Consider the following 23,985-nt stretch of genomic DNA (forward strand, 5'->3'; position numbering starts at 1 on the left):
TCCTGTTTCCTTCCCTAACAACCTCATCAACAGTTTTCTCTGACCAAAGTAATGAAGGAAAAAATAAAGGTAACCTATACTAATAGTAAACATAGGGCAAGATTCTCAGCTGATGTAAATTAGTGTCTTAATCAAAATCTAGGGACATTGATTATTCCAAGATTTCCTGCAAAGGACTTGCTAGAGTATGATTCATCATTTCTAGGTTAATTCTTGTGCTGGTTAATCAGATTCCAACTAAGCATTTTTTTCTTACAAACACAACGATTATGATGTATGCATCCATAGGATTGGGCTTTGCCATCTTCCAAAACCACACAGTCCCCTTCATAGTAATTTTCACTGACTTGAAACCTGAAAGACACAGTTTACACTTAGTTGTGCAAATCACTTGCTGATGAAGTAAGAATCAGAGTGTTAACATTGGGATCATTTGGAGCTGGGAGCTGTTTAACAATGTGAGAGTGAGGTTGATATTTCTGAAAGTAAGGAAATAATAGCACAGATAGGGTCAGCTATAGAATACACAATGTTGTGAAGGCACCCCCACCCGAGCTCTGCATCTGAAAATCAGTTCTGAACTGCAGACCTTTCTTATACTCCTACCCCATTGTACCTCTTGTGCACAAATTGCCAAACCATTTGGAGCTGGGAGCCAGGAGCTGTTTAACCATGTGAGATTGAGGTTGATGTTTATGAAAATGAGGTACTAACAGCATGGCTAGCATCAGCTATAGAATATGCAGCATTGTGAAAGTTACCCCCACACAGCTTTGCCGTTGATAATCAGTTCTAAACTGCAGGACCCTCTTGTACTCCAGCCCCAGGGTACTTCTTGTGCACACATTGCTAAGCCATGTCAAATGGTGTAGTCATTTTCTGGTGTAAATACATTGGGATTGTATGAGCGATCACAAAACTCACTTGTTCCTCGTGAAAGGTTAGAAATTTCTGATCTTGGGCAGCAGAATTTCCTCTCTTCATTCGCCCCCACCCACCCACTCCTGCCATCTGTGTAGCAAATAGGGTAAGAAACAGAGAGAGATGAACTTTCTAAATATGCTAGAGACTTACAAGTCAGTGGGAAGTGCTGCACCATCCTCCCACACCCAGGTCCTATTCACTGCATTACGGGATAATCCAATCCACAAGCGACATGACAATGATAATATGAAATCCTATTTGGGAACAAATACTAATTATTTCACTTCATTTCCATCCTATGTCATTTCCTGTGTTAAAATGTCTAACCGACCAAACACTTGTTTTTTCCCTCAAGACATTTTCCAAGAGACTTATTAGAAATCATGGTTTTTTCCCATCATTTTAAGATGCACCTACTTCCTGAAGAACATAGGAATGGCCATACTGGGTCAGACCAAAGGTCTATCTAGCTCAGTATCCTCTCTTCTGACAGTGGACAAGGCCAGGTGTCACAGAGGGAATGAATAGAACAGGTAATCATCAAGTGGTCCATCTCCTGTCGCCAATTCGTAGCTTTTGGCCAACAGAGTTTACACCATCCCTGCCCATCCTAGCTAATAGTCACTGATGGACCTATCCTCCATGAATTTATCTAGTTCTTTTTTTAACCCTGTTATAGTCTTGGCCTTCACAACATTCTCTGGCAAGGAATTGCACAGGTTGATTGTGTGTTGTGTGAAAAAAATACTTCCTTTTGTTTGTTTTAAACCTGTTGCCTATTTATTTCCTTTGGTGTTATGAGGAGTAAATAACACTTCCTTATTTACTTTCTCCACACCAGTCATGATTTTATAGACCTCTATCATATCCCCTCTTAGCTGTCTCTTTTCCAAGCTGAAAAGTCCCAGTCTTATTAATCTCTTCTCATATGGCAGCCATTCCATACCCTTAATAATTTTTGTTGCCCTTTTCTGAATCTTTTCCAATTCCAATATATCTTTTTTGAGGTGTGGGCAGACCCTGCATTTTTATAGAGGCAATATGATATTTTCTGTCTTATTATCTATCCCTTTCTTAATGATTCCCAACATTCTGTTCGCTTTTTCAACTGTCGTTGCACATTGAGTTGATGTTTTCAGAGAACTATTCACGACTCCAAGATCTCTTTCTTGAGTGACAACAGATAAATTAGATTCCATCATTTTATATGTATAGTTGGGATTATGTTTTCCAATGTGCATTACTTTGCATTTATCAACACTGAATTTCATCTGCCATTTTGTTGCACAATGACCCAGTTTTGAGAGATCCTTTTGTAGCTCTTTGCAGTCTGCGTGGGACTTAACTATCTTGAGTAGTTTTGTATCATTTGCAAATTTTGCCACCTCACTTTTTACCCCTTTTTCCAGATAATTTTTGAATATATTGAATAAGACTGGGCTCAGTACAGGCCCCTGGGGACACTACTATTTACCTCTCTTCATTCTGAAAACTGTCCATTTATTCCTACCTTTTGTTTCCTGCCTTTTAACCTGTTACCAACCAATGAGAGGATCATGCCTCTTATCCCATGACTGCTTACTTTGCTTAATAGACTTTGGTGAGGGACCTTGTCAAATGCGTTCTGAAAATCTAAATACACCATATCCACTGGATTCCCCTTGTCCACAATGCTTGGTGACCCCCTCAATAAATTCTAGTAGATTGGTGAAGCATGATTTCCCTTAACAAAAACCATGTTGATTATTGCCCAACAAATTATGTTCATTTATGTGTCTGACAATTTTTTTCCTTACTATGTTTTCAACCACTTTGCCTGGTACTGAAGTCAGCCTTACCAGCCTGTAATTGCTTGAGTCACCTCTGGAGCCTTTTAAAAAGTTGGCATCACATTTGCCTTCCTCCAGTCATTTGGTACAGAAGCTGATTTAAATGATAGGTTACACACTACAGTTAGTAGTCCTGTAATTTCACATTTGAATTCCTTCTTAACTCTTGGGTGAATACCATAGGCAACTAGTAACTGCTGATAGTAAAAGAGAACAATTTAAAGGTTATGGTGGTATTGCATTGCCCCATACATGGTGCTTGCAGCACTGCCCAAATTTAGTGCTAACAGACCTTACACGGACACTGTGAAACTGACTATACACAAAATGCTATCAATACATAAAATAAACAAACTGAAGAGAAAAAAAAAGTAGAGGAGCCCCCCCCCCCCCTTTTGGTTTTCGTAATCTTACTTGTTAGCTTGTCACTATCGTAGATACAGTTTTCAGACAGAAATGTGATTTTCAAGTTGACATTGTGCCCTTAGCCATGATCCTACATTTTTGCCCACCTGGAGAGGAATGCAGGACTCCTAGACCTGTAGGGAATTCCAGACTGACTGTCACAGGCCTGGTGTAAAGCAAGACTTTGATGGTGGCCATCTTAATAAAAAGTCTAAGCACTTTTGCAACCCTGCTTTCAGGAAATACTACTCTACAGCCAATCTTAGATCTTTTGTAAGTACTGGAAACTGGACAAATCATTATCGATCAAGCAGTTTGTGCTCCAGAAAGACCCCAGGAGAAAGTATGTTTCCAGAATCGCGGCAAGTGATCTGGTCCATACACAAGCAGGGGATACAAAAGTAATTTATTCCTCTCTCTCCTTATTTGGGAAATTGTGTTGTCAGACATAGAAACACCTAAAAAGAGCATCTGGTGGAAAAATGTCTGTAGACATACTCCCTGCTATTAGTTGTAGGAGGAATTTGTATAGTTTATTTTTAAGTTGGAACAATTACCCCTGTAGCAGATCATAGAATCATAGAATCATAGAATCTCAGGGTTGGAAGGGACCTCAGGAGATCATCTAGTCCAATCCCCTGCTCAAAGCAGGACCAAACCCAACTAAATCATCCCAGCCAGGGCTTTGTCAAGCCTGACCTTAAAAACCTCTAAGGAAGGAGATTCCACTGCCTCCCTAGGTAACCCATTCCAGTTCTTCACCACCCTACTAGTGAAAAAGTTTTTCCTAATGTCTAACCTAAACCTCCCCCTCTGCAACTTGAGACCATTACTCCTTGTTCTGTCATCTTCTACCACTGAGAACAGTCTAGATCCATCCTCTTTGGAACCCCCTTTCAAGTAGTTGAAATCAGCTATCAAATCCCCCCTCATTCTTCTCTTCTGCAGACTAAACAATCCCAGTTCCCTCAGCCTCTCCTCATAAGTCATGTGCTCCAGCCCCCTAATCATTTTTGTTGCCCTCCGCTGGACTCTCTCCAATTTATCCACATCCTTCTTGTAGTGTGGGGCCCAAAACTAGACACAGTACTCCAAATGAGGCCTCACCAGTGCTGAGTAGAGGGGAAAGATCACATCCCTCGATCTGCTGGAAATGCCCCTATTTATACAACCCAAAATGCCATTAGCCTTCTTGGCAACAAGGCTATGTTGACTCATATTCAGCTTTTCATCCACCGTAACCCCTAGGTCCTTTTCTGCAGAACTGCTGCCCAGCCATTCGGTCCCTAGTCTGTAGCAGTGCATGGGATTCTTCCATCCTAAGTGCAGGACTCTGCACTTGTCCTTGTTGAACCTCATCATATTTCTTTTGGCCCATTCCTCTAATTTGTCTAGGTCCCTCTGTATCCTATCCCTACCCTCCAGTGTATCAACCACTCCTCCCAGTTTAGTGTCATCTGCAAACTTGCTAAGGGTGCAGTCCACACCATCCTCCAGATCGTTAATGAAGATATTGAATAAAACCGACCCCAGCACCGACTCTTGGGGCACTCCACTTGATACCGGCTGCCAGCTAGACATGGAATCATTGATCACTACCCATTGAGCCCGACCATCTAGCCAGTTTTCTATCCACCTTACCGTCCATTCATCCAGCCCAGACTTCTTTAACTTGCTGGCAAGAATACTGTGGGAGATTGTATCAAAAGCTTTGCTAAAGTCCAGAAATAGCACATCCACTGCTTTCCCCTCATCCACAGAGCCGGTTATCTCATCATAGAAGGCAATTAGGTTAGTCAGGCATGACTTGCCCTTGGTGAATCCATGCTGACTGTTCCTGATCACTTTCCCCTCCTTTAAGTGGTTCAGGATTGATTCCACTGAGGTGAGACTGACTGGCCTGTAGTTCCCTGGATCTTCCTTCTTCCCTTTTTTAAAGATGGGCACTACATTAGCTTTTTTCCAGTCATCCGGGACCTCCCCCGATCGCCATGATTTTTCAAAGATAATGGCCAATGGCTCTGCAATCTCATCGGCCAACTCCTTTAGCACCCTCGGATGCAGCGCATCCGGCCCCATGGACTTGTGCTCATCCAGCTTTCCTAAATAGTCCCGAACTACTTCTTTCTCCACAGAGAGCTGGTCACCTCCTCCCCATACCGTGCTGCAGAGTGCAGCTGTCTGGGAGCTGACCTTGTCTGTGAAGACAGAGGCAAAAAAAGCATTGAGTACACTAGCTTTCTCCACATCCTCTGTCACTAGGTTCCCTCCCTCATTCAGCAAGGGGCCCACGCTTTCCTTGACTTTCTTCTTGTTGCTAACATACCTAAAGAAACCCTTCTTGTTACTCCTAACATCTCCGGCTAGCTGCAACTCCAAGTGTGACTTGGCCTTCCTAATGTCACTCCTGCATGCCTGAGCAATACTTTTATACTCCTCCCTGGTTATTTGTCCAATCTTCCACTTTTTGTAAGCTGTTTTTTTTGTGTTTAAGACGAGCAAGGATTGCACTGTTAAGCCAAGCTGGTCGCCTGCCATATTTTACTTTTCTTCCTACACATCCTGCAACCTGAATAAGGTTTCTTTAAAATACAGCCAGCTTTCCTCGACTCCTTTCCCCGTCATGTTATTCTCCCAGGGGACCTTGCCCATCAGTTCCCTGAGGGAGTCAAAGTCTGCTTTTCTGAAGTCCAGGGTCTCTGTTCTACCGCTTTCCTTTTTTCCTTGTGTCAGATGCTTTGACAAGAGGAAAACAAAGCTGACAGGCATTCAGGGAACACCACCTAGAACTGGAAAATTATTCTGTAGAGCTCCTGAGATCAAACAAGGTTCTATTGAGCTCAGGCGTGATGGAACTCTCATGTTCAGTCTATCCTCCTGTTAATTGGAAGGGATAGCTAGATGCACAAGAGAACTCGAGTGCACAGAACTGTTCTGAGTAGCATAAGGAAGCTCAATGGCTCTTTCATACACAGAACATAAGAATGCATCAAACCATAGTTAAACCTTAGAGGCCTATATTCCTTCACACTAGTGGGGTGAGTCTATAATGAGGTTGAGGACCCATACCTTAAAAGGCTTAAAGCGAGCAACATACTTGAACAATATAGAAAGATGTAGCCTGCTGTTAACCATGAATATCCCACTAACTCCTGAGCTTTTGTTTTGTAATAAAATGAGGCGTCACCAACGTCGAATACAGGGGAATGATCACAATCCGCGATCTGCTGGCAATGCCCCTATTTATACAGCTCAAAATGCAGTTAACCTTCTTGGCAACAAGGGCACACTATTGACTCATATCCATATTCTTGTCCACTGTAACCTCTAGGTCCTTTTCTGAAGAACTGCTGCCCAGCCATTTGGCCCCTAGTCTGTAGCAGTGCATGGGATTCTTTCGTCCTAAGTGCAGGACTCTGCACTTGTCCTTGATGAACTTCATCAGGTTTCTTTTGGCAAAATCCTCGAATTTGTCTAGGTCCCTCTGTATCCTATCCCTACCCTCCAGCATATCTACCACTCCTCCCAGTTAAGTGTCATTTTAAAACTTGCTGAGGGTGCAGTCCACACCATCCAGCAGATCGAGGGACGTGATCATTCCCCTCTATTCGACATTGGTGAGGCCTCATCTGGAGTACTGTGTCCAGTTTTGGGCCCCACACTACAGGGAGGATGTGGAAAAATTGGAAAGAGTCCAGCGGAGGGCAACAAAAATGAGTAGGGGGCTGTAGCACATGACTTATGAGGATAGGCTGAGAGAACTGGGATTGTTTAATGTGCAGAAGAGAAGAATGAGGGGGGATTTGATAGCTGCTTTCAACTACCTGAATGGGGGTTCCAAAGAGGATGGATCTAGACTGTTCTCAGTGGTAGCAGATGACAGAACAAGGGGTAATGATCTAAAGTTGCAGTGGGGGAGGTTTAGGTTGGATATTAGGAAAAACTTTTTCACTCAGAGAGTGGTGAAGCACTGGAATTGGTTACCTAGGGAGTAGGTGGAAATCTCCTTCCTTAGAGGTTTTTAAGGTCAGGCTTGACAAAGCCCTGGCTGGGATGATTTAGTTGGGAATTGGTCCTGCTTTAAGCAGGGGGTTGGACTAGATGACCTCCTGAGGTCCCTTCCAACCATGATATTCTATGATCCTCCAGATCATTAATGAAGATATTGAACAAAATCAGCCCCAGGACCGACCCTTGGGGCACTCTGCTTGATACCAGCTGCCAACTAGACATGGAGCCATTGATCAGTACCTTTTGAGCCCGATGATCTAGCCAGCTTTCTATCCATCTTATAGTCCTTTCATCCAGCCCATACGACTTTAATTTGCTGGCAAAAATACTGTGAGAGACCGTCTCAAAAGACCGTATCCTAACAGTTTGCTTGCTTTTCAACCCCTGTGGCTGCACAGTGAGTGGAGGTCTTCCCTGAGCTGGCTGCAGTAATGTAATGTTCTTCTCTTTTTCCTGTTCATACAGAATGCACTTAGGTATATAACTAGATGAAACTACTTCATGAATTATGAAAAAAAATCTTTGGTATAAAGCTTGGCTAAAATATGGGTGTTTAAATACATGTTAGATCAGGGGCAGCTCTAGGCACCAGTACGCCAAACGTGTGCTTGGGGCGGCAAGCCACGGGTGACGTTTTGCCAGTTTCTGCGAGGGCGGCAGGCAGGTTGCCTTCAGTGGCATGCCTGTGGAGGGTCCGCTGGTCACGCGGCTTCGGCGGACCTCCCACAGGTGTGCCACCAAATCTGCGGGACCAGGGACCTCCCGCAGGCAAGCTGCCGAAGGCAGCCTGCCTGCCGTGCTTGGGGCCGCAAAATACCTAGAGCCGCCCCTGTGTTAGATCAAAATGTGTGTGATGTTGCACTCCATATGTTTTATGGAAATACTTTTATAAGTGTGAATATGATGGAACTGGAATATGCTTTATACAAAAGGTCTCTTTTAAGGTATCATTTCAAAGGTTATAACCTACTGAATATATTCCTCCTGTTTGTATGAATGTATAATTCTTGTATCTGAAACTAGGAATACGAAATATAACTCTGAGGTCCTATTATAATTATGTAAAGTGTGGGCCATTAATGGTGGTTTAGAATCTTGATGGCTCCCATTGACTAGGACAATTGGTTGCAAATGGCTCTATTTACCTGAAAGTCTTCCTATGTACTTGTAGGCCAGCCCATGGGTAATGAAGAATGAGGTCTTACAGTGACCAGGTGCTCTTCCATTTAGAAGGAGGAGTGGAGAGCCAGGGAGACAAAAGATTCCCACCTTGTGCCAAAGCTATAAAAAGGGGTGGAGAAGAACAAAGGGGGGGCCCAGTTATGAGAAAGCCCCTGCTTTTCACCTAAAATGTCTGCTGGACAAGGACTGTACCAGGGGAAAGGACTGGGCCTAGACTAGGAAGGAATCTAGTCTGTGAAAGAAGCTTATTGGAACATCTCTGAGGGTGAGATTTACCTGTAATCAGTTTCTTAATGTTGAGACTTGTGTGTTTTGTTTTATTTTGCTTGGTAACTTACTTTGTTCTGTCTGTTATTACCTGAAACGACTTAAATTCTACTTTTTCTACTTAATAAAATCACTTTTATTTATTGATATACCTAGAGTAAGTGATTAATACCTGGGGGAGCAAACAGCTGTGCACATCTCTCTATCAGTGTTATAGAGGGTGGACAATTTATGAGTTTACCCTGTATAAGCTTTAAACAGAGTAAAAGGGATTCATTTGAGGTTTGGATCCCATTGAGAACTGGGTGTCTGGGTGCTGGAGATAAGTAACCTGTGGAATGGTTTTCAGTTAAAGCCTGCAGCTTTGAGGGTGTGGACCCAACCCCCCTAGCATGTTTGGCTCAACAAGGCAGTGTTCTGGAGTCCAAAGCTGGCAGGGAAAATGAGCTCAGAGGTAGTTTCAGCACATCAGGTGAGAGTCCCAAGGCAGTCTCGGTGACTGAATCCATCACACAGTGTGCCTACTTTATACAACTTAATTGAGTTGTGATAAGGGCACTTCAGTGTAGTTATGAACTAGCAGGCAAAGCAGTTATTTCTCTCAGGAGAAACCTTGCTATATTGCAGTTAAAGAGGAAGACAGCAGAGTCTTCTTCATGGCTTCTGCTAAAGATTTTACTCCTCCATTAAGTGCAGAATTGGGTCCTTGGATTGAAACCATATTGTACAAACAGTGCAAATAGTACTCACATAAGTAATCAATGTACCAACATTAGCTTTATTCCACATCACTACTGTAATTGATTTCAATAAGGCTACTTGTGTAAATAATGTTGCACATGTGTGGAAATGTTTGAAGGATTAGGCCCTAATCTACTAATTTAGGGACTGTCGCATTATCAGTCACAAAACTCTGGAACTGCTAACTTAATCAGCACTCATTACTGAAGCATTTCTCATAGTCTGACTTGATTTTACCTTGCAAAACTCCACACATGCATAGTAAATAATTTTTTTGGGGGGGGGGGGAACAAGCAAATAAAATATTGCTTTCATTAAAATATTGTAAATTCAGGTTAGTAGAATGTGTGCCTCTGCTGGTAAATTTCATAACAATTTTGCAAGCATGACTCACATGCAAAAGGTATTCATAGTCAAGCAAGAATGAGTAACTTGCACCAAGTTACCTTGATATCGCTCGCATGTCAGTTACTCAGTTCCATACCCTTGCATGATAATTGCTTGTAAATGTTTCTACAAGTGTTGGCTGCAGACCTTTTTTAAAATGCCCTAAGAGCAATAATTGTTGCCTCAAAGAAGGCAATATCCTCCAGACACACAGACTAAGAGTTTATTTTTCCCTTTAAATATGTGCCCCAGTTAGGCTCCAAAATACATGACCCAATTTTTAAAAAAATGAAACTGATGGGTACTTTGAAAAACCAACCACTTACTTAAGAACCTCAATAAGGATTTAGGGCTCTGATCCTGTTCCTATTGAGATCAATGGTAATAGTATCCTTGAGTTCAGTGATACAAGATAATGCCCTATGTGCCTAACTTAAGCACCCATTCTTTAAAGTCTCATTCCTAATATTTTAATAAATACTCTGTCCTTCTATAGCACATTCTTCCAAAGTTTCACAGACAAATTCATCATCACATGCTCTTCTTAGCTAAGAATTATCCCCATTTTACAGATAGGAAAACTAAGGCAGGGAGAAATTAAGCAAATTGCCTAAAGGACGTTTGTGGCAAAATAATAGTAATATTTAGGTCTTATCAAGAGAAGCCAGTGTTTTAACCACAAGACTATCCTTTCCCGCCTTTGAATTTCATATCAACATGCAACAAACATTTGGAGGATGCACTGGAGTTTTAAGTGCTCACAAGTTACTAGTAGGCTGGCCCAGATCACACAAGAAGTTTGGTTTCTTTTATGAAATATGAGTCTGATTCTGCACTCATGCAATAGTAGGAACTCAGACATGGCCTTATTTAAAGTAAAATACCTGTTTCCTACCCTTATGGCTTTAAAGGAATCCTGTTCATTGTCAAAAGCACATCAGGGATTTCTGTTTAGCTTATTGGGTGGCCGGAGGAATCCAGGCCAATAAACTTCTCTCTCCCACAGAAATCCCCCATCCCCCATGGGTTTTGCCTCCTCCAAATACTCACCCACCATCGCTAGCCCCTGGCTCTGCAGAAGTCCCCGGCACTGCTGCTCACCCCTGCCAGACGCCCATCCAGGACAGCCACATGGCTCCTTCTTTGCCCCTCCCCATCACCAGACTCCCAGCCCTGGCCTATCCTGCCTCCCTGCCCCCCATGATCCCCGTGATCATCCCCAGTGTCCCTGAAGGCCCTCCCTTCCTCCCTGCTCCCCCTCCTCCCTCCTGTGAGCTCTCCCATTTTGCCCCATCAGTGCAAGAAAGAAGCTCCCCTTCTTACTCACCGGCAGCGGCAGGCAGAGCTATTCCAGCAAGTTCAAGCAGGCAAACACATACCTGAGCACAGCTGGTGGGCAGGACAGGACAGGACAGGAGAGGGACCGCTTCACCCCTGGCCCCTCTGGAATGTGCCCCCTCCCTCCCAAGGCATCTGGGGAGGGGCATGTGACCATTCATGCCCCTTCCTAGCATCACCCCTGGTGAATACCATCTGGTCCTGGTGAATTATTACTATTTAGTTTGTCAATTTGTTCCAAAACCTCCTCTAATGAAACCTCAGTTTGGGACTGTTCCTTAGATTTGTCACCTAAAAAGAATGGCTCAGGTTTGGGAATCTCCCTCACATCCTCAACCACGAAGACCGATGCAAGGAATTTAAGAGCTCACATTACAGTTACAGCCCTTCTACCTATGGATACCTGACAACTGGATGTATTTTCCCTGGTTAATGATAATAAGCAGCCACAAGGCTTGAGCACTCTTAGCCTTTGCTGGTCATAGGAGAGTGAGATACCCACATCTATTATGTGGCAGTGGAAAGCACTGGTCTGTAGCACCTTTCACATAGCATTGCCATTAATTCCTTCAGTCAGTTTTTAAATTTCTTTTATTACTTTCTCTAATTTAATGCACTGACTACCAAGTTCCCCTTGATACTGGCCAAGAATACAATGCATAGGTGGTGTCATTTTATCAGTGGCAATATGAACATGCAATATAAAACCTACACCCATTGCTGCATTCATTCCTGGTTTGGCATCTACAGTAAGTCAAGAAGGAAAAGACATTACCAGTTCTTCCTTGCTTTCTATCTTAAGAAGTCTGGAATCATGGGAAGAACAATAATCTTTACTTCCTTGCCATGTTTTCCATTCAGTAGACAGGTGGTAACAGACTTCTCCATACCAGAACCAATTCTCTGGGCAAAGGCTGCATTTCTGGCCTTGAAAAGAGAATAAATATTTTTTACTCATGACTGATGCTGATTAATACTGAATATTGTGTAACGTACTGGCTGTTCTGTGTCACCACTGCTCTACCATGAGGCCTTATATCCCACCAAATATGAGTGGGTGGGTGAGTGTGGGTGTGTACAACTGCCCTCTCTTGGTTAGAATTAGACTTATATGTTCCCATTGCCATCCAGGAGTCCAAATGTCTGCACTGAAATTTTATAACCCCTCAGCCCAAGGTCCATGAGTCTGAGTTCATTGACGTGGGCCAGCCACAGCCGTCCCGTAGGTCTTTTATCACAGTGTAGACATAACTTATAACTGCTAAATCCTTTCCAGCAGTACTACTGACAAGTCAGTTATTCCCCCATTTGATTGTTCATTTCTAAATGTAGCACTCATATCTATATCACTATCTCAGTTTCCCAATGGTATCTAATTACTCTGAAATCTAAGAGCTGTGGTATGTGGCCAGGCCAAATCATTTTACTATTAAAAGAACAATTGCGTAAAAAGACGTAAATGTTGCAAAGGAATAATAAATGAAGTCATAGATAATCTAGAAGCAGCAGTAGAATTTTATCTATATAGCACAGATTATTTTTCAGTCACTGCTGATACAAGGAAGGACTGAGATGAGGGATAATTTGGATATACTAGACCTCTGACCTCAGTATCTTGGGACATCTGATGTACCTTCAAGGTTAGACACCCCATCTAAGTTTCTAGATGTGCCAGGGCCTTCTAGGTCTGTAGACACAAAGCTGTGCTGCCTCTCCCATGCAGGACATGCAGATTTTGTCATGGGATAGTCTTATCCAATGAAAAGTTGTCAGTGGATTTAAAAAATCCAGTGCAAGAATAATATCAAATTATAATGAGCTTCTCAACTGTTCTGTTTCGTGGATGTCTGGATATCAAGTAAGGTGATGTGGTCAACAAGTCCTGTGGACTGAAGCTTCTCTGGTGGTTCAGAACCCATATTGGCCAGACCAGTCACATTCTTGATTTTCTCTAAGAATTTTGGCTGTAGATTTTATGTTGACAACATTCCCCACCCACTCCTCCTTTACCCAACTTTCAGATCTTTTTTTATCTCAATATTACTAGAGAGGATTCCCTTGGGAATTTGCCAGTGCTGCTCCAAAATTCTCCAAGCAATCACGGCTAAGAAAGATAAGTGATTGCTTCCTCCCAGAAGATGTATATGCCCCCTGAAGTACTTAGTCCTTGCTGTCCTCATAGAGTGAAAGGTTGTAACAAAGAGTTAACAGATCTTCTCTCTCTCACTGAGGAAACTGGTCCAGTAAAAAAGATATTACCTCACTCATCTTGTTTTGATGAAGTCTAGATAGATTAGCTCTACCGCATTGCCCTTGTCTAAAAACAGCTATCTGATCAAGGAAGATCTCAGGTTAGTCTGCTCCCACCACATGGTTACCTCTGTCACTTGTCAGATGCTGGAGAATCTCTGAGAGGTTTGCATTTTTGGCTTGGAGTAATTCTAGCTGCTGTGAGAGATTTTTCAGTGATGCACTTGCTAAATGCGATGCCTGAGTCACTTAAAAGCAGAATAAGAAAATACAATATTGATCTTAAAAATACAGTAGGTATACAAACTTTAGCATTATAGAGGAATGAGAAACAGACGTTTATTTCATATTCTTTTTGCTGCCTAAAGGACTTTAAAACAACTGCAGCATTCTTAAAATAAAAATGTGTTATTATGAAATATTTTTGATAAACCACTATACCTGGGCCCATATTCTCTGCCAATGCCATCTGCTGCCCAGGAGCTGTTCACAGCTGCCCTGTTCTCCAGCTAGCTTTATGCCAGACATGCACCCTGCAGGGGTTATCTAAACTCCTTCAGCTGGGAAAGGCCCATGAGAGAACATCTGACATCTAGGAACAGCTGGCCTGCCCATGACAAATCCTTTCATGAGGTCTGCAAGGAAGAGCTATGACGGACGCTACCCTATGCTAGTGGAATTCCCAGCTGGGCAGATATAGATAGTTTCCACTCCCTTTGGGTGGCTCAGAGGATCATTGTATAATAAAATATAACCATATTTATTTAGGGTGAAAGTCACCCCCTCTGCATGTGCATTTCTACTTATCACTGAACTATATTAAATAGTTTTATAAGGAGAATGTCTCTCAGTTACACTAGAGTCAATATGGAATTTCTCTCCTGTAGTCAGTGGGGGGAGGGATAGCCTACTAAACCCAGGGTTGTGAGTTCAATCCTTGAGGAGGCCACTTAGGGATCTGGGGCAAAAATTGGTCCTGCTAGTGAAGGTAGGGGGCTGGACTCAATGACCTTTCAAGGTCCCTTCCAGTTCTAGGAGATTGGTATATCTCCAATTATTAACTTGAAATTTGTGTCAGTGAGTGCAGAATCTGTCCATGAAGATTTTTTTCCTTTCAAATACTTACCCTGGATACCCAAAATCCCTGCTGTTACCAGGAGTGTCAGGCAGAGGATCCCCAAAATCAGTGCTGTGCATTGCCATTTGGAAGGCAAAGGGATGGATTCTAACAAAGAAAAGTGAGATGTGGACAGAAAGACAAGAATCGTGTCACTCTGGAGTATATTTGTGTTGTACCTGTCTAAGCTAGGAGCCCAAATGATTGTCAATGATCAAATATCAGTACCTACCAACCCCATTTCCCATGAGATTTGGCTACGTTGCTCACCCTCCTCCCTATCAGGAGTAAACAGGCCAATCACAACATACCATTTATTATTATTTGAACTAAACCAGCAACAGGAGGCCCCCAACCAAAATCAGAGCCCTACCATGCTAGGCCCTGTACAAACACAAAGTAGGAGGCAGTCCATGAAGACATTAGAATCTAAATTTAACAAAGTATGAGAGGGGAAACAGGTGAAGTGATTTGCCCAAGGTCATACATCAGGTCAGTGGCAGAGCTGGGAATATAACTCTCATCTCCTATCTCCCCACCCACTGGTCTATCTTCTGCACCACTCTTCTCTTTGGCTTAATGCCCTTGTCTTCAATACAGTTATAGCAAAAATGAATTTGGGCCATTAGCCAAATGAGTATGGGAGGTTGAAAAATGCATACTTTTTTTTTTAAGATGGAAATTTGGGTTTTCTACTAAATAGAGGTAAAATTCTTATTTTCCATGAAAAACTTCAACCTTACATCAAAAAACAGAACACTCAAAAACTGAAACATCATGGGGAGATTGGAAAATTCCCAACTAGTTCTAATATCAGCCAATTAAACATTTTTTCCATTAGAAAGTGTTATTTAATTGAACCTGTTCACAAGAAAGGGTAAGTTTTGATTAATCTAACTAAACAAACAAATCTGAAAAAAAGTTTTGAAATTGTCAAAATACGACACTATATTTATTGTATACTAAAAAGTTTATACTATAAAAAGTTTAACATTTTTTAAAAAGTCAAAGTCAAAACAAAATGTTCCAAGATTATTCAAATTAAATGTTGCATTTGAACAAATTAGATTTTTTCTGGATTATCAGTTGAAGAAATATTTCCACTTTGTCATCTTGTTTTGAGAGAGGAAAAATGTTAACATCTTGAAAACTCACGGGAAAACTGCCCAGATCTACTGACAATCAAAAATACTCAGCTGAAAATTTTGGTGTAATATTATTAGCTGAAAACTGAAGTTTTCAACCTGAAAGTTTCGAAACATTTTGTTTTGGTTTAGCAAACTAAAATATTCTAACATTGATTAGCCAATTAAAAACTAAATATTTTATTTTGATTTTCTGTTGGAACCATTCCGTTTTCTGATGGAGTTTATGACAAAAAGTAGAAATTCTCCTGGGATAAAACAATTTCAGATGATCAAAATATTTGTTGACAAACCTTACATTTAACATTGGTTACTGTACATGGCAAAAAATAGACACTTTTGTTTTTGTCATGGCCAAAAATAAAAAAGTAATAATTGTACTTGAGAGACAATAAGGGAAAAGTTATGATGAACAATATTTTAATTATTATGAAGTTTATTCTTCATTAGAAAAGTGATACATAGCTCTTACAGATAGTTTGGGACAACAATATAGTAAAACATAAATAGGGTTGGTTGTCTGTTGCAGTAAACAGAAAGTATGCATGGACATGAGTAAAAGATACAACATTTTCAACTTTTATTTAATATTTAACCAATGCTGTAGTTTAAAATCAGTTGTTGTTTTTTTCACGTTATTCCCCTATACTTCATGATACGTACAGAGAGCTTGCTTAGAACCAGGTTAACTGAGGTGACAGAGATCATCATTCCCTTTTTTGAAGTGAAAAACCCAAGATATTTTTAAGATTTTGTCATGGAAATCATGACCCTAACAAACAATACAACCTGGTTTAGATTATTTTGTTCATACATCTAGTTTAATTGGAGCTTGAGAGTAGATTTTTTTTTAAACACAAATCCAACATGATTTATGCATTGAGGCAAAATAGGAGTGCTCCTAAGAGAAGGAACATCCTGTAACAGATCACCTCATTAACTACACAACTCAAATCTCCAGACAAAGAGCCAATCAGCCCTGCACAATTCAAATGATACAGATCACAAAACACTAATCTTACTATGATATATAAGACTGTTCAAGGACATCTTCATTTCATTTTACATCTCCTCTTACAAATTTAGACTTAAGAATCTCCATTTTCTAAACTTCCAGTTCTAGATCTGAGCGTTGCGTTGTTTCTGAGCAATCAGATTGTGCGTATGGTGACACTAGTTTACTTTACATTTCAGTTTCTTTCCTGAAGCACTGATGTGACCTTTCCAGCATCTGAGTCCTTGTCTACACTAGAAAAGGTTTCCTGGTACAACTATACTGGCAAATCCTCTTAGTGTAGATGTAGCTAAACCAGTAAAAGAGTCCTTTTGTCAGAATTTATACCAAGGTGATTGCCCTAGCCTGATTTTATATTGCCTTGTCAGTTAAAAGATTTCATGTGCCCTTTCTTCATTTGTTTGTGTTTTGGGTCCCCTCCCCCACATCTCCTCCCCCCACACACTTAGGACATGTTGGAGCACTCTACAATTCACAGCCCCATAGTCCAGAATATGGTGTTAGAATAAAGTAAGGAAAAAACCCCCATCAAATTACACAGTTATTTTGTGTGTGTAACATGGTTTTCTAAAACCTTTTAGTAATAATTAGTTATAGCCAGCACTAGCACCCTTTTTGTTGATGCAGGGGTGGCCAGTAGCTGGTCTTTCTGTATCTCAGAGAGATGGCAACCCTACTGGCATAAGGACTTTTTTGCCAGCATATCCCTACTAGTAGGGTTGTGATTTTTCCACATTCCTAACCGATCTTGTTATGCCAGCAAAACCTTTAAGCATAGACCAGGCCTAATTCTTTACTCTCAGATCAGTTACTGGGGCTGTTTAAAGGCCAAAGTGCAACAAAACACTTAGAGGGCACATGACTGGGAAGAAGTCGCAGCAGCGTGCAAAGAAGTTATAAGAACTATAAAATGGTGATGTGACCTGATGTTTTTAAAGGAATGCCATATCTTAGGAACCCCTTCTCCAAATGCCCCCAAATTTGATTCACTAGCGCTATGCAGAGCCCTTGTAAGGCTCCGCAAATTTCAAGGCAATCTGAGTACACGTTCTGATTCAAGAGCATTTAGAAAAATTGGTTGTTAAACAGTAGATTAGTCTCAAGATTAAGAAAAGCATTGCTTTCACTAAAATCCCTAGCGAATATCTTACCACTGGGAACATCAGGAGCTTTAGGTGGTGTGATACCTTTGTTTGTTCCTGAAGGTTCATGGGTAAAGGCTGGATTCCTAGAACGAAAATTTAAAATGGTGTATCCATCCTCATCCTCCATATCCACTTCTCTGCTGCCACCACCTTCTGAGATATAATACCATGGACAGACACACAGTATAATTGCCTGTTAGAATAGGACCAGCAGTGACCTTGAGAGGAAATGTTATTCTGTTTGAAGATAGAAACTGAAACCATACATGGGAAGTCCAGACAGATAGTTTGAGATGTCCTTCTCTTAGCAAAGTGTTAAGAGCAAGAGACTTTTGTCTTTACAAGTTAAAGTTACACTGTTAAGATTAACACCTCTAAAATCCAACCTAGTTTTTTCTTAAAAATTGCATGTAATTTCTCTTTCTCCAAATTTAATGCTGTGCTCACCACCATAATATTTGATCAGCACTAGAGCTGTCGAGCAATTAAAAAAAATAATCATGAATATATTGATTTCAATTACAACACAGAATACAAACTGCACTGATCACTTTATATTTATTTTTTATTACAAGTGTTTGCACTTAAAAAAACCAAAAGAAATAGTATTTTTCAATTCACCTCATACAAGTACTGTAGTCAAATCTCTTTATCATGAGAGTTGAACTTACAAATGTAGAATTATGTACAAAAAACTGCATTCAAAAATATAAAACATTGTAACATTTTAGAGCCTGCAACTCCACTGTCCTAATTCTTGTTCAGCCAATCGCTCAGACAAACAAACGTGTTTACATTTTCAAGAGATAATGCTGCCCACTTCTTGTTTACAATGTCACCTGAAAGTGAGAACAGGTGTTCACATGGTACTGTTGTAGCCGGAGTAACAAGATATTTGCATGCCAGATGTGCTAAAGATTCATATCTCGCTTCATGCTTCAACCACCATTCCAGGGAACATGCATCTATGCTAATGACAGGTTCTGCTAGATAATGATCCAAAGCAGTGCAGACCAATGTGTGTTCATTTTCATTATCTGAGTCAGATGCCACTAGCAGAATGCTGATTTTCCTTTTTGGTGGTTCAGGTTCTGTAGTTTCCTCATCGGAGTGGCTCAGATTTTGGAAGACACTTCAGATTCTTAAACCTTGGATTAAATACTGTAGCTATCTTTAGAAATCTCACATTGGTATCTTTGTGTTTTGTCAACTCTGCAGTGAAAGTGTTCTTACAATGAACAACATGTGCTGGGTCATCATCTGAGACTCCTATAACATGAAATATATGGCAGGATACAGGCAAAACAGGGTTAAATACAATTCTCCTCTAAGGAGTTTAATCACAACTTTAATTAACACATATCAGAGGGGTAGCCGTGTTAGTCTGGATCTGTAAAAGCAGCAAAGAGTTCTGTGGCACCTTATAGACTAATAGACGTATTGGAGCATGAGCTTTCGTAGGTGAATACCCACTTCGTCGGATGCATGTAGTGGAAATATCCAGGGGCAGGTATATATATGCAAGCAAGAAGCAGGCTAGAGATAACGAGGTTAGTTCAATCAGAGAGGATGAGGCCCTCTTCTAGCAGTTGAGGTGTGAAAACCAAGGGAGGAGAAACTGCTTTTGTAGTTGGCTAGCCATTCACAATCTTTGGTTAAGCCTGAGCTGATGGTGTCAAATTTGCAGATGAACTGAAGCTTAGCAGTTTCTCTTTGAAGTCTGGCCCTGAAGTTTTTTTGCTGCACGATAGCTACCTTTAAATCTGCTTTTGTGTGGCCAGGGAGGTTGAAGTGTTCTCCTACAGGTTTTTGTATATTGCCATTCTTAATATCCGATTTGTGTCCATTTATCCTTTTCCGTAGGGACTGTCCAGTTTGGCTGATGTACATAGCAGAGGGGCATTGCTGGCATATGATGGCGTATATTACACTGGTGGACGTGCAGGTGAATGAACCGGTGATGGTGTGGCTGATCAGGTTAGGTCCTGTGATGGTGTCACTGGTGTAGATATGTGGGCAGAGTTGGCATCGAGGTTTGTTGCATGGATTGGTTCCTGAGTTAGAGTTACTATGGTGCAGTGTGCAGTTACTGGTGAGAATATGCTTCAGGTTGGCAGGTTGTCTGTGGGCGAGGACTGGCCTGCCACCCAAGGCCTGTGAAAGAGAGGGATCATTGTCCAGGATGGAGGGGTTTTAACTGGGGACTGTATGTGTTGGCCAGTGGAGTTCTGTTGGTTTCTTTCTTGGGTTTGTCTTGTAGTAGGAGGCTTCTGGGTACAGAGCCAGACATGTACTAGACCGGATACTGGGCTAAATGGACCTTTGGTCTGACCCAGTATGGCCGGTCTTATGTTCTTACAATACAATATAGATGAAAATATAGAAGAACATCCAAAATATTTAACACATTTCAATTGGTATTCTATTGTTTAACAGTGTGATTAAAACAGCGATGAATCACGATTAATTTTTTTAATCGTGATTAATTTTTTGAGTTAATTGAATGAGTTAACTGTGATTAATTGACAGCCCTAATCAGCAGATATATTTTAACAGAAAGACACAGGACACATTTTTGCCTCTCCATCCACCAGCTCGAAGGAAATATACATTCTTTGTTTGTATGGGTGGCTGTCAGAGGTGAGATTTTCAATTTCATTTTGAAGGTGAAACATTTGTGGCCTTGATGACTTAGTTCTAGGAGGGAGCTTCATGTTTCTGAACAGCTACTGAGATATCTATCTCCAGTGTTCTCTGGTGTTACTCACATGATTGAGAACTCCATTTTTCCTGTAGAATTTAGCTGTCAAAAGTAGTCATGGTCACAGAGGAAGAGATATTTAAGGTTGTCACAGTTCAGGGTAATTGCACATCTATTCCCCATCCACAGTAGACCAAGAGCATCCTCTTAAAGATTTCTATCTCACAGCTATCACCTCTGGGGAAAAGGCCTGCATGTCTCTTTCTACTGACCAGGGTTTTTTCAGATTGTACAGTTGCCTGAGTTCACTGTGACATTCCCAGCCAGTCACTCCACCCAAAGAGGCCAATATCTGTGCTTTTCTTTCTCTCAGAAGTTATGACAAGTGTATTGCCAGCAGTTACAAGTTACCACACAGCTCTTTATAAGCAAGCACACTTATTCTGAGGATACAAATAAAAACATATTAAAAACAAAAAGTGACCCTATACACATGCTAAAATCTTACTAGAGTTCATCCCAACTCCAACCTCGGACTCTGCTAGGTATCAGTCCTTTAAGACCCACAGCTGGGTTCTCCCCGGATTTACAAGTTCATACATTTTTCAGATTCAGAACCAGAACAACAGTGAATAATTCAGTCTTTCCTTTATACAGCATAAGCCTTTGTACTTAATCTTACATAACAGGTGATCAAGAGACTATGAAACCCCTTCTCAGGGCACAGCTTCAACAGGCTGGGTTTTTGCATACCTGGAGGTGGGGAGTTGGCATTCACCTCCCCCTACATCTTTCCCAAGAAAAACATTTAACACTTTTTGTTCCAAAAGTCTATTCTTGCCTGGCACATTGTTCAATATAGTCCCTTAAACCCCCACATCTCATATCTGTTACAGCTCCCGCCATGAGACATATATTCCAAGCCCACAACACCACATAAACCATTCATTTAATACAGTGGATCACAAAGATATTTAAACTTAATTCAATACAATCTCCCAAGGATATAGCAGGAAATTGCCATACCTGTCATAAAGGTAACTGGAGCTTTTTCCATGAAAGGATTGGCAGATCAGGGCCAAAGACCAGAAATTGACTCAGTGCACATCAGAAGTTACTTTTCTGTTCCCAAACTTCATTATCATGTGCTGTCAAAATGGCAATAATAGTTTTACTAACATTAAAACTAAAGAGCTTCCAACCATATATGATGTAAATTTTCAGTATATTTTCAGTGAAGAACTAAAAATCAGATTCTTGTTCTGCTCACCTAAATTATTCTAAAACCAGTTGAGATTATACAATGGACTGAGAAGTAGAAAGAACAAATCTACTTTCTGCACTCATTGCTTCTCTGGAAATCATGGTAAAGTCTACGGTAAGAGATGTATTTAAAACTGCTCCTGCTTTATCTTTTTCTCTTTCTTAAATAGTGTTTGAATAATGGGCAGGAAGAGGAATAAAATAGAATTAATCCCTAAAGCCAAGATAACTATTAAAAGAGACTAAAAAGCATTATTTCCTTTAAACAGAAAATGTTTAAGTAAAGGGGACCTCACTCAGAGGACAAGAGTAAAGAATTCTTAGAGGCAAAACAAAGTTTCTGTATAGTAAAAATATCTAGACAACAGGATGGAAACAGTTAAATTGTTTGATGAAGGCAGGCTGAATTGAGAACCAGATGCAAAGCAATAGTCACTCTCCCTAAGGCTCCAGATTTAGCCCATCTCCTAGGAAACGATGTTCCAGGAAGCAAAGGCCAAGAGCAGAAAGCTGATTGATGATGTTTGGCAGTGGGCGTGGCTCTAGTTCCTCACTAGAAGAGTTAATTCCCAAATCCTCCTTCATAAACTCACTGAAAGTAGAGTGATTGCAGCACAGAATATGAAGGTAGTTTTGATGAATAGTATAAAAGCAACAAATCAATTCCACCAAAGTCAAAAGGTAGTGATTATTCTGAGTTCTCTTTTTGTTTGGGACATCTCTGTTATAATTCTTCTTTTTATGTACCTTCTTGTTCCCATTCCAAAGACTTCAGCAAACAATCCTCTTATCACAAATATAGCTACTCAATTTGCATAAATATATGCATGGGCATCTCCATTTGCCAAAATTGTACAGTAAGCAATATAGTAACCAAACACTTGTGATACCTTGGGATGGAAAGACACATATCTTTGACTGCCTGACAAGTCATTATGTTATTAACATTGAGATCATTGTGGAGAGCAGGTAAATTGATAAATATTAACTAGTACTCATGAAGACGGGCTACTAGGATGATCGGAGGAATGGAAAACCTGTCTTATGAAAGGAGACTCAAAGAGCTTGGCTTGTTTAGCCTAACCAAAAGAAGGCTGAGGGGAGATATGATTGCTCTCTATAAATATATCAGAGGAATAAATACCAGGGAGGGAGAGGAATTATTTAAGCTTAGTACCAATGTGGACACAAGAACAAATGGCCATAAACTGGCTATCAGGAAGTTTAGACTTGAAATGGAGGGGATGGTATAATGGGATAACCTAATTTTGGCAATTATTTTGTCTTTAACTACTAGTGGTAAATATGCCCAATGGCTTGTGATGGGATGTTAGATGGGGTGGGATCTGAGTTACTACACACAATTCTTTCCTCGGTGTCTGGCTGGTGAATCTTGCCCACATGCTCAGGGTTTGGGGTCGGGAAGGAATTTTCCTCCAGGGCAGATTAGTAGAAGCCCTGGAGTTTTTTCACCTTCCTCTGCAGCGCGGGGCACGGGTCACTTGCTGGAAGATTCTCTGCACCTTGAAGTCTTTAAACTATGATTTGAGGACTTCAATGGCTCAGACACAGGTTTATTACAGGAGTGGGTGGGTGAGATTCTGTGACCTGCATGGTGCAGGAGGTCAGACTAGATGATCATAATGGTCCCTTCTGACCTTAACTATAACTAGAGTTGGTTAGAATGAGTTATAGTGCAGACAGATACTGTTGTTTCTCAATCCTGATTTACACCCCCTACTATTCCAGTCTTGGTCTCCCCATATAGCTCTGCCAATGCCCCTCAATCCTGCCCAGCAGCCCTTCTGCTATTCTAGTCCTGGGTCACCACTGACCTTTTGTCAATACTCCATAGACTTTACATGCACATCTTCCTGTTCCACTCTAGGTATAAATAGCAGTCTCTGCCCTAAGCATCTCGTGCTTATTTTCAGACACAGACTAATGGGGATGATAAATATAAATCAAATTCACATTTACTGGGAAAAATGAATAATACTAAATGGAAGAAAATAATCTGAAGAGACATGCACCTGCCCAATAACAGTAATGAATGAAATAGAACACATAGGATGAAGAATGTGAATTGTAACTAAATAAGCCTCATCAATAATTAATAAACATGTGGTTTTCACATGGACTGCATTAGGAGGCTTGGAGATTTACACTAAACTGCAGTCCTCACCAAATCAAAAACACTTCTGATCTCAAGGTTCAGTTCTTCCCTCTCCATTTGATTCTCATCTGTGCTCCTTGTTTTTCTGC

At 40.9% G+C, this 23,985-nt stretch overlaps 2 long non-coding RNA genes across 2 annotated transcripts in view; one reads left to right on the forward strand and one right to left on the reverse strand.

Moving 5' to 3' along the window:
* Window positions 1–244: 244 nt before the first annotated feature.
* Window positions 245–11,938, reverse strand: LOC120395162. Its single transcript, XR_005592501.1, has 3 exons — window positions 11,860–11,938; window positions 1,075–1,178; window positions 245–354 (listed from the first exon to the last, which is right to left on the reverse strand). It is a non-coding gene; the product is annotated as an uncharacterized LOC120395162 (long non-coding RNA).
* Window positions 3,249–23,985, forward strand: part of LOC120395163 — a 39,524-nt gene continuing 18,787 nt past the window's right edge. The window contains exon 1 of the long non-coding RNA XR_005592502.1: window positions 3,249–3,431. This is a non-coding gene — a long non-coding RNA (uncharacterized LOC120395163). The remainder of the gene's footprint in view (window positions 3,432–23,985) is intronic.

Source organism: Mauremys reevesii, linkage group 1, assembly GCF_016161935.1.
Source record: "Mauremys reevesii isolate NIE-2019 linkage group 1, ASM1616193v1, whole genome shotgun sequence".
Taxonomy (NCBI): domain Eukaryota; kingdom Metazoa; phylum Chordata; order Testudines; family Geoemydidae; genus Mauremys; species Mauremys reevesii.